The following is a 9,658-nucleotide window of genomic DNA, read 5'->3' on the forward strand; positions in this document are numbered from 1 at the left end:
CAATCCTAGTCAACTAGGATCCTCGGAGGGGGAAGGGAGAGAGGGGGGCCGGCCACCTTCTCCTAGTCCTAATAGGACTAGGGGAGGGGAAGAGGCGCAGCCCCCTTGGGCTGTCCACTTTCTCCTTTCCACTAAGGCCCATGATGGCCCATATGGGCTCCCGGGGGTTCCGGTAACCTCCCGGATTATTCCGGTAAATCCCGATTTCACCCGGAACACTTCCGATGTCCAAACATAGGCTTCCAATATATCAATCTTTATGTCTCGACCATTTCGAGACTCACTCGTCCGTGTCCGTGATCACAATCCGGGACTCCGAACAACCTTCGGTACATCAAAATGCATAAACTCATAATATAACTGTCATCGTAACCTTAAGCGTGCGGACCCCTACTGGGTTCGAGAACAATGTAGACATGACGAGACACGTCTCCGGTCAATAACCAATAGCGGGACCTGGATGCATATTGGCTCCTACATATTCTACGAAGATCTTTATCGGTCAGACCGATAACAACATACGTTGTTCCTTTGTCATCGGTATGTTACTTGCCTGAGATTTGATCGTGGTATCCAATACCTAGTTCAATCTCGTTACCGCAAGTCTCTTTACTCGTTCCCGTAATACATCATCTCACAACTAACATATTAATTGCAGTGCTTGCAAAGGCTTATTGATGTGCATTACCGAGAGGGCCCAGAGATACCTCTCCGACAATCGGAGTGACAAATCCTAATCTCGAAATACGCCAACCCAACATCTACTTTGGAGACACCTGTAATGCTCCTTTATAATCACCCAGTTACGTGTGACGTTGGTAGCACCCAAAGTGTTCCTCCGGCAAACGGAGTTGGCATAATCTCATAGTCATAGGAACATGTATAAGTCATGAAGAAAGCAATAGCAACATACTAAACGATCGGGTGCTAAGCTAATGGAATGGGTATGTCAATCAGATCATTTCTACTAATGATGTGACCTCGTTAATCAAATAACAACTCATTGTTCATGGTTAGGAAACATAACCATCTTTGATTAACCGAGCTAGTCCAAGTAGAGGCATACTAGTGACACTTTGTTTGTCTTGTATTCACTACATGTATTATGTTTCCGGTTAAATACAATTCTAGCATGAATAATAAACATTTATCATGAAATAAGGAAATAATAATAACTTTATTATTGCCTCTAGGGCATATTTCCTTCAAACTGTAACTCTCGCGAAAGGAAAAAAGAAGAGAAAACGCGTTTTTTTTCTGATTCCGAGGAGGCACGGCTGTGCTCTCACGAAAGCACACCCGTGCCTCTCGCAAGCAAAACCGTGACTCTCATTGAAAGAAAAAAAACATGTTTTTTTCTGTGTCCGAGAGGCACGGCCGGTTGAACTCTCGCGAAGCACACCCGTGCCTCTCGCGGAAGCAAAACCGTGACTCTCGCGAAAGGAAAAAAAACAGAAAACATGCTTTTTTCGTTTCCGAGAGGCACGGTCGTGACTCTCGCGGAAAGCAAAACCGTGCCTCTCGCGGAAGCAAAACGATGACTCTCGCGAAAGGAAAAAAACAGAAAACATATTTTTCTGTTTTCGAGAGGCACGACCGTGATTCTCGCGACAGCACACCCATGCCTCTCGCGAAAGCAAAACCGTGATTCTCGCGAAAAGAAAAAAAACAGAAAACTTGTTTTTTTCCGTTTTCGAGAAGCACGACCGTGACTCTCGCAAAAGAGAAAAAAAGAAAATGTATTTTTTCGTGCAAATTTTTTTTAATTTTTTTATCAAAAAGGTAAAGAAGACCGGTAGAAAACTAAAATATCAAAAAAACTAGAAAAAACCATTTAAAAAGCCGAAAACGCATGCAGAAAAATAAAAAAAAATCCGAAGGGAACGCCCAGAGCGCGACATGTGACGAATGGCTGAGAACGCGATATGTGGCGAATGGCTGAGAGCGCGCCAAGTAGCGCTGATCGTTGCGAGGCTTCCAAAGGAGCGCTCGTTAACTAATTGCTCTCCGTTTCCGTCTCCCTCTGTCGCCACCCGCACTACTCGAGGATGAGCTCCCAGCCGGCAGCCATGGCGGACGCCGTACCAGCAACAGCAGTGACATCTCTCCTCATCGGACTCCTAGACGAGATCGTCGTCATCTGGGAGATCCTCGTCCGCCTCGACCCCAAATCGCTCCTCCGCTGCCGTGCCTAGTGTTGCGTCACCTCCGCTCGCTGCTTCCTCCTGGCGCACCACGCCCGCCAGCCCGCCTTACCCATTTTGGCCGGCAGCCAATTAGCCCTCGGCGTCCACTGCCTTGACATCCTCGCCTTCGACCACCGGGCCGCTGATTCCATGCAGCTCCATACCGTCGTCCCGCTTGACGGGTACTTTTATCTGGAAGCCTCATGCGACGGCCTCCTCATCCTCTCCAATATCGCCAGGACTGCCTCTGGATCCTGCATCTTTATCTGCAACCCGGCACGTGCGAGCACGCCTCCCTCCCGGAGCCACTGTGGGATTTTCGCCGTCTTGGGGATGTACCTGCATCCACCTACTAGCGAGTACCGGCTGCTACTGCAACGGTATGATATGGGCACATTTGAAGACCAAATTGACGGGTACTCCCTCCATTTCTTTTTACTTCGCATATAAGATTTGGTCAAAGTCAAACTACACAAAGTTTGACTAAATTTATATAAAAAATATGAACATCTACAATATTAAAACTACATAGTATGAAATACATTTTGTGGTGCATCTGATAATATTGATTTCATATTGTCAATGTTTATATTTTTTAATATAAAATTAGTCAAACTTTACAAAGCTTGACTTTGACCAAACCTATGCAGATTAAAAAGAAACAGAGGGAGTATGTCCTTCCTTTGGGCTCCTGTCGGATTTCAAGTTCCAGCAGACCCTTGAGGTTCGAACACTGGGGTGCGCGCGAAGATCTCTCCCCTACCGATCTACGTCCAATCTCCTCGCGTGATCTAAGCTGAAAACAACGAACAACACAAGGGACACGAGGTTTATACTAGTTCGGGCCACCGTTGTGGTGTAATACCCTACTCCAGTGTGTGGTGTGGTGAATTGCCTCAGGGGCTGATGATGAACAGTACAAGGGAAGAACAGCCTCGCGAGAGGTGTTCTTGGGCTGGTGCGATGAACTGCTTTGGTGAGTTCAGTCGCCTCTCTCTCTCTCTGCTAGGGCTCTATCAGATCTCTAGATGTCTCTATGTGTCGATCCCCCTCTACTCTGTGGTGGCTAGCTCTATTTATAGAGACCCTGGGCCTCTCCCCAAATAATGAGCGGGAAGGGCGCCAACAATTGGCCATTTTGAAGGGGAACATGTAGTACAAGTTATCCTATGCCAAAAGTACTGGTGATGACGCCGTCTTGGGCTCCACGGTGACCTCCGTCCTGCCGCTCTACTGGTCTTGGTCTCGTTGCACCGGAATGGCAAACTTTGCCCGATGCCTTGGCCTGTGCTTGCCCCCTTTGCACCAAAGGGGAAACAAGGACACTGCGCAGGCCGGCGCCCGCCTGGCGCCCGCCTGGTCTCGATCGTCATGGCTTGCATCACGGGCTTCTCGCGAGGTATCCCTGCCTTGATCTCTCCGCCTCCTCGCGAGCCTGCCTGATGAGGCTGCCTCTGAGGAAGCTTTCTGTCGTCCGCCCCACGAGGCTTGGCCCCTCGCGAGGGTCTTGAGTTTGAGCTGATGAAGATGGGCCGCGCTGGGCACCAACTTGAGCCACGCGCAGGCCGCAGGCAGGCAAGTCTGGGGACCCCCGTTCCCAAAATGCCGACAGCTCCGACCAGCCACCGAGGTACATCGGGTGGCCGGGGACAGAGTCAGAGGTCTTCAACCTACCTGTCCAGGTGCGTGATAGCCTACATTGGTACCCACTATATCACCACCTGAGTGCAAGCAAGCCCATAATAGTATACGGCATCATAGTTGAGTCGTTCCGGCACATGCATGCTCTAATTGTTCCCACCAAGTCATATATCTTTGAGATGGATGACACGCTCGCCATCTATTGCCATGATGATGACAACCACACTGTTGGTATATGGTTGTTGAAGAACTACGAGAGCGAGGTTTGGAGCTTAAAGTACCGGATCAGATTGCCGGTCGAAGAAATCAGTGGGCGGTTTGAAGGTTGTGATGACTCTTGGGATGTTAAACTTTGGAGTGTGAACGCTGCTTCTTCTAGGCATGGTGGTATGCTCTTTCTTGTCAGTTTTGGTCAGTGGGCGCTTCACATCGATACTCATGGCAAAATTATGTTGTGAACAAGCAAAGCCTTGTTCAGCAAAATTATGTGGTCAGTGGGCGCTTCACATCAACCCATCGTGGTCTCCTAGACCTCCATATTTATGAATTTCGGCTCAAGCAAAGCCTTGTTCAGCATACATTTTTTCCGGCTCTTGAAGGTTATGTTGTGCACACCTTGGCCTTTCCTCTGAGTCTGATGGCTGTTGAGTGAGGTGGTGCTTCTTAACAGCCTCGGTTCCCACCTTATAGGTTGCAATATCTATGAATTGGATCAACCATGTGTCTGTTGGCCTCTTCTTTTTTGTTCATTGATGTATATAAATTATGATCAGAAGCTCTGACTGTTATATGCTTGTCTCCCTTGGCTGAAGTGAAAGATGTTATGTTGATGCTTTGCTCTGCTTTTGAAACTATTTTGCCCTGCTTTCGAAATATTTGCCACCCAATTTGCCTAATGTGTCTATTTTCTTGGCTGAGGAATTGACTTCACTAGTGGTGCCCTTTTTCTTGAATTGAAGAATTGACATTACCATTTCTATCTAGTGGTCTTCTTAATAGTCAATAGTAAGAACATGGTAGTCTGTTTCTACATTTCATTGAAACTGATGATGAACATAGGCAGATTATTTGTTGACCTACATGCCGCATCTGATATTTTAGAAGACCTTGTAGTACTAGTAGTTAAATTAAATAGTTGACCATAGTCGACTACTCAATGAAATGTTCTCTCGTAATTCATTGTTTTTCATGCATCCATTGCATCTGGTCAGGTAGAGATTATGGAGACTTTAAGCTGGTTACCTTTGTCTCAATCAAGGAGATTTAGTATTTTCTAGGAATGACTGGTACCGTAATCTGAAAAATCTATGGATACCATTTTGTGCTTTCATCAGGACACTATTTTTCTATTATGTTGTTTGGAATGACCTCTTACTATTTCCCATATCCTGCTATACATTTAAGGATTGGTGCTTCTTGTGATGCACAATCTGAACATAAGTTGAAGAAGCAAAACCTGTACAGATAAGCACAAGAAATGTTGGTCATTGTCAGGCCCAGGTTCCATAATTTTTTGTTCATGTCTCGAGCAGGATAGCACAGGCCTGTTGTGTGGCAATATAGTTGTAGATTACTTTAGAATTTAGAAGTAAGGTGTAAAAGTAAGTTCCATCATCCAGATTAATCGATCTGGTACGTGTAACTGGCGATGGATCAAGAAGCCTCTTCACCTTAAACTGTATTGGGTGATGTTTGGTCCAAGTTTACATCCTCTATTTTTCAACGATCTGTAACCAATCACATTGAACTCAAATGTTCTGTAAGAGTAAGCTGAGGATGCATAGTAGTTGGAACATTGCAGAGTAGTAGTTGCACATGCACTAGTTCTTACTGTACATCTATGCATTCTTCACCTAGTTATATTTCTCTCGAAGGTCATTGTATGCAGCCTTACCTAGTTACCTGGCACTGATGTTATTTCAGTACCTGAATGTCGTTATTAGGACTCTAGTCTACGTTGCACCTTGTTGGTGACTTTTACAAGCCGGCGTGTGAAATCAAATACAAACTAATAGTTCACGGATTGTTATCGACCAGAGTAGAAAAAAATGCAGAAACATGCCTTGTTTTTCTCTTGCTAATATCGAACTCAAACACACAATGAAAACTTGCCCAGGAGGAAGAAACCTAAGGTTGGTTAAGTCCACAGGGGCAGAAGACACTTTGGGTGGTTCTATACAATGTAGAAGTTGTTCTATACAGGCAGGCTACTGACACTGGTAGTAACCTAGTTGTGTCCAAAACCATCTGAACAAGGTTTAGTAACCAGTGTATTTTTCAGATGAGTCGACCAACATTGCAGCCTGCACATCATTAAACGCATGCTACTAGGAGTTGCAGTTTTTTCCTGACGAAATAGATCCACAACACAAGATAAATATGGAAATCTAACACAACATAAACATGGAACTGCCTCCTGAATTTTGTATGTGCAAGAATTCACATGAAAGAACATTGTGTCTTATGTGACTACGCTGAATGACCTTCATGGTAATTTGCAAGACATGAGGGACATGTAACATGCTGGTGTTATGGCCTGGAGGAAGACACATTTAAAATTTTCTGATTCTTTTTTGCAAGTTAATGGCTAAAGCCCATTTTAGTTTTTCTGATTCTTCTTTGTACTGTCGCATCAAGTCTTGCATATTCTCTGGGGAAAAAACTATGTATTGATTGAGTTCATATGAAACTGTAGTGGAATGGATCCTCATGGGCCTGGAGGACCAGGTTTGGGAGGCCCTCGATTTCTGGGGGGTACTCGCTCTGCTTATTGTGGGGCTGGCTTTGGTGGCTTCTTTGTATCCTGGTAAGTTGAATCCTCAGTTAGCAAATGGAAAGTGAGAATTCACAAATTTTTTCCACCGGAATCATCAGTTTGTTAAGTTAACATCTCAAAAGGAAAAGAAGAAACAATTCATCCAGATAGTATAAGTGGCGAGGTGTACATTAGTGGTTTAGCTTTCTTTGCTCGAAGTTTTTTTTCTCTCTGTTTGAATCAGATATCTCTGATTCTCTGCAACTGAAGAATGTTTCTGTGCATTTTCTACCTCTGTTGTTTCTGCCTGCTCCAAGGTTCCCTGGGCCAGGCGGCTCACCACCACCTTTCTGATAGCATGCCCAACATATCCACTAGGGCAAATAATGTACCGGGTTACAATTCTTGGCCTAAATGTTTGCTGAAGAGCTCACTGGGGTGAACACTCTGTTGAACCTGGGTTTCGTCTGTGTGTGTGTTTGTTGGACCTGCTTGCGGTGGCTGTGTGTGTGTGTTGTGTGGTTGGAACCTTGATACCTTTGTGCTCGGTGGTTGCTTTATTTATAAAGCAGGGCAAAAGCCTTTTTCGGTAACACTCTGGCTGTTTGGAGTGTCCCTTGCTACATTATATACTCACTAGTGAAAACAATTGTCCTGTATCTCTTGGTGATCATTGTATTCAGTATTAGTTACATGGTACTGATGTTATTTTAGTGACCGATTGCAATTATCAGACCTGGTACTGATGTTATTGCCGCTGCTGTTTCTAGATGGTTTATGTACATTCAGTTCTTTACATCATTTTTAGTTTTTTTTACCACAGGTCTTCTACTTTTACTGTATGCTATTTGGAGGATGCAGCTGTTGATTAGATTATATTAGATCAAACCATACCGTAAACTTAATTTGTTTGACACATTTTTTACTCTATACACAGTTTTTTTGTTTATTGTGTACTATGTACACACCAGGGTTGCATATAAGTAGAAGTTAGAGAATCCCCTCTCTATCAAGATAACAAATGGGCAGGTCTCCGTTTTCTCTTGGAAACAAAATTCAAAGCACAGGTGGACCGCATGAATACATGGCTAGAAAAACAAAGTAACGGCATATCACCCGATCAAACCAAAATACTGTTTACATTTATTGATTATTCTGAACTTGGGATTGGAATTCTCCGATTTGAAGCATAACCTTAGTATCTAGACTGCGATGACATGTTAAAAACCATATGGGTTGAAATTCTGCAAAATTCACATAAAAATATCTTAATCAAAAAGGGCCTTATTTTTTGCAATTTGGTCTGCTACACCATGTTGTATACTGTCATAACAGAGCTGCCATTCTTTTCTTTTCAACAACTATCATACCCAATATTTTCCTACTTTATGAAGGCTAGTGGGACCTTCCGGAAAAACCTTGCGACATGTTGAAAACAACTTCTTGTTTTTTTTTGGCGTGTGAAAACAACTTCTTGTTACGTCAATGGTTTCAGTAGTCGTTAAATTACTACTTTGATAATAAGAAATGACTAAGATTGTATGTCTTTCCTTGAGAACTTGTCTGCCTGTACACAAAATGTAAAGATTTACGATGTTCACATGATGATTCTTAGCTAAAATGGATCAGCACAGAAAATACGCAAACTATCGCACGGCATGTCTCTAATACTAGTTTATTTACATAACGTACTGCTGTATTTCTGCCTCTAGATACAGATCGATGGTTGCGGTATCTGGCCAAAAGTGAGGAACCGGGATGTATATATCGGTTCTTCTTTTTGCGATATGCTTGCAGTCTTTACCTAACTCAAGGACAAGTGATTAGGATCGTTTCGTTCGAGACGTCGTCGTAGTTTCAACCATGTACAGTTTTAATTACAACAGTGCAAGATCGAAAACGTTCATGCACGATTTAGATACATCCATATTATGTTCATGGTAAGATGTAAACGGAATTTCGGAACAAACTTATATATGTTCTCTTGAAACCACTGTGAAGTCCCAACTTTCTCAACAGTACTTTTATTAGTAGTTCGGTGTACTCTGCTTTTACACCCCTGATGACAGAAACAGAGTCACCACAGGACAACTTCACACAAATTTATTCCTATTATTAGTGCTGGCCACTGGGCCGCTGATCTCAAGCTCGACTGCGTTGCCTCGACGGACTAGTGAGCGGAAGGCGGGACAGGCAGCGGGCGGTCGTGCGCCGGCAGGCTGTTGACCATGAAGGCCTTGTCTTCTTCCACGGCTGAAGGCCTTCCAGCTCCATCGTATTCTCCTGCCATATTCACAGACCATGCAAACAAACAACAGTCAGAACCAGGGAAATGACAGGAAAATGAAATGGTTTATCAATGGCAAGCAAACGGAGAAACAACAGAGGTAGATTACCAATGGTGGAGGAGTGGGCATGGGCAGTGGGGTAAGTCGGTGGCTGCATTCCGGGAGCAGATCCTCCTCCCCTGATGCGGCCGCCGCCGGTGTAGGGCTGGGCATGGCCGTCGACCACAAGCTGGTCGCAGACGAGCGCCAGAAGGACCAGAGCAGGGAATGCCTTGGACGCCATCTCTCTTGGTCTCTCACTTTGGTTTGATTGCGTGATTCTCTGCCTATGTGGTGCTCTGTGCAGACACAACTCGGCCGGGGTGTATATATAGCAAATTGGATATACATCTGTGCATGTGGCATCAAAGAGATTAACGGCTGCTAGTGCCTAGTTAGGCAATGGGGTTTGATTATCAATCAACCGTAGCCCGGAGAGGAGGAATCAGTATCTTGTAGGATATGAATGGAGGAGTCAGTATCTTGTAGCATATGAAAGGAGGAATCAGTATCTTGTAGCTCTGCGGGCAAGGCACACCACCTAGCTAGCCTCCAGTCTGGCATAACCATCTCGGCACAAGTTAGCCAAGTCTGACAAGAAAATGTTGCACATGTGCGCGGATGTGGTGGTGTGCTGTCCGATGTACAGTAATATGAAAGAAGTTTTACAGGATTAATGCTGTCCGATGTACACACATGTGCGCGTGTGTGGTGGTGTGGTGGTGTGCTGACTAACCCCCCCCCCCTCC

General features: G+C 44.6%; 1 long non-coding RNA gene across 1 annotated transcript; it reads right to left on the reverse strand.

Moving 5' to 3' along the window:
• Positions 1 to 8,590: 8,590 nt before the first annotated feature.
• On the reverse strand, positions 8,591 to 9,189 carry LOC123131276 (uncharacterized). The gene is made up of 2 exons (XR_006464126.1): positions 8,979 to 9,189; positions 8,591 to 8,865 (listed from the first exon to the last, which is right to left on the reverse strand). It is a non-coding gene; the product is annotated as an uncharacterized lncRNA (long non-coding RNA).
• Between the last annotated feature and the right edge of the window lie 469 nt (positions 9,190 to 9,658).

This window comes from Triticum aestivum, chromosome 6A (genome assembly GCF_018294505.1).
Source record: "Triticum aestivum cultivar Chinese Spring chromosome 6A, IWGSC CS RefSeq v2.1, whole genome shotgun sequence".
In the NCBI taxonomy this organism is placed as follows: Eukaryota; Viridiplantae; Streptophyta; class Magnoliopsida; order Poales; family Poaceae; genus Triticum; species Triticum aestivum.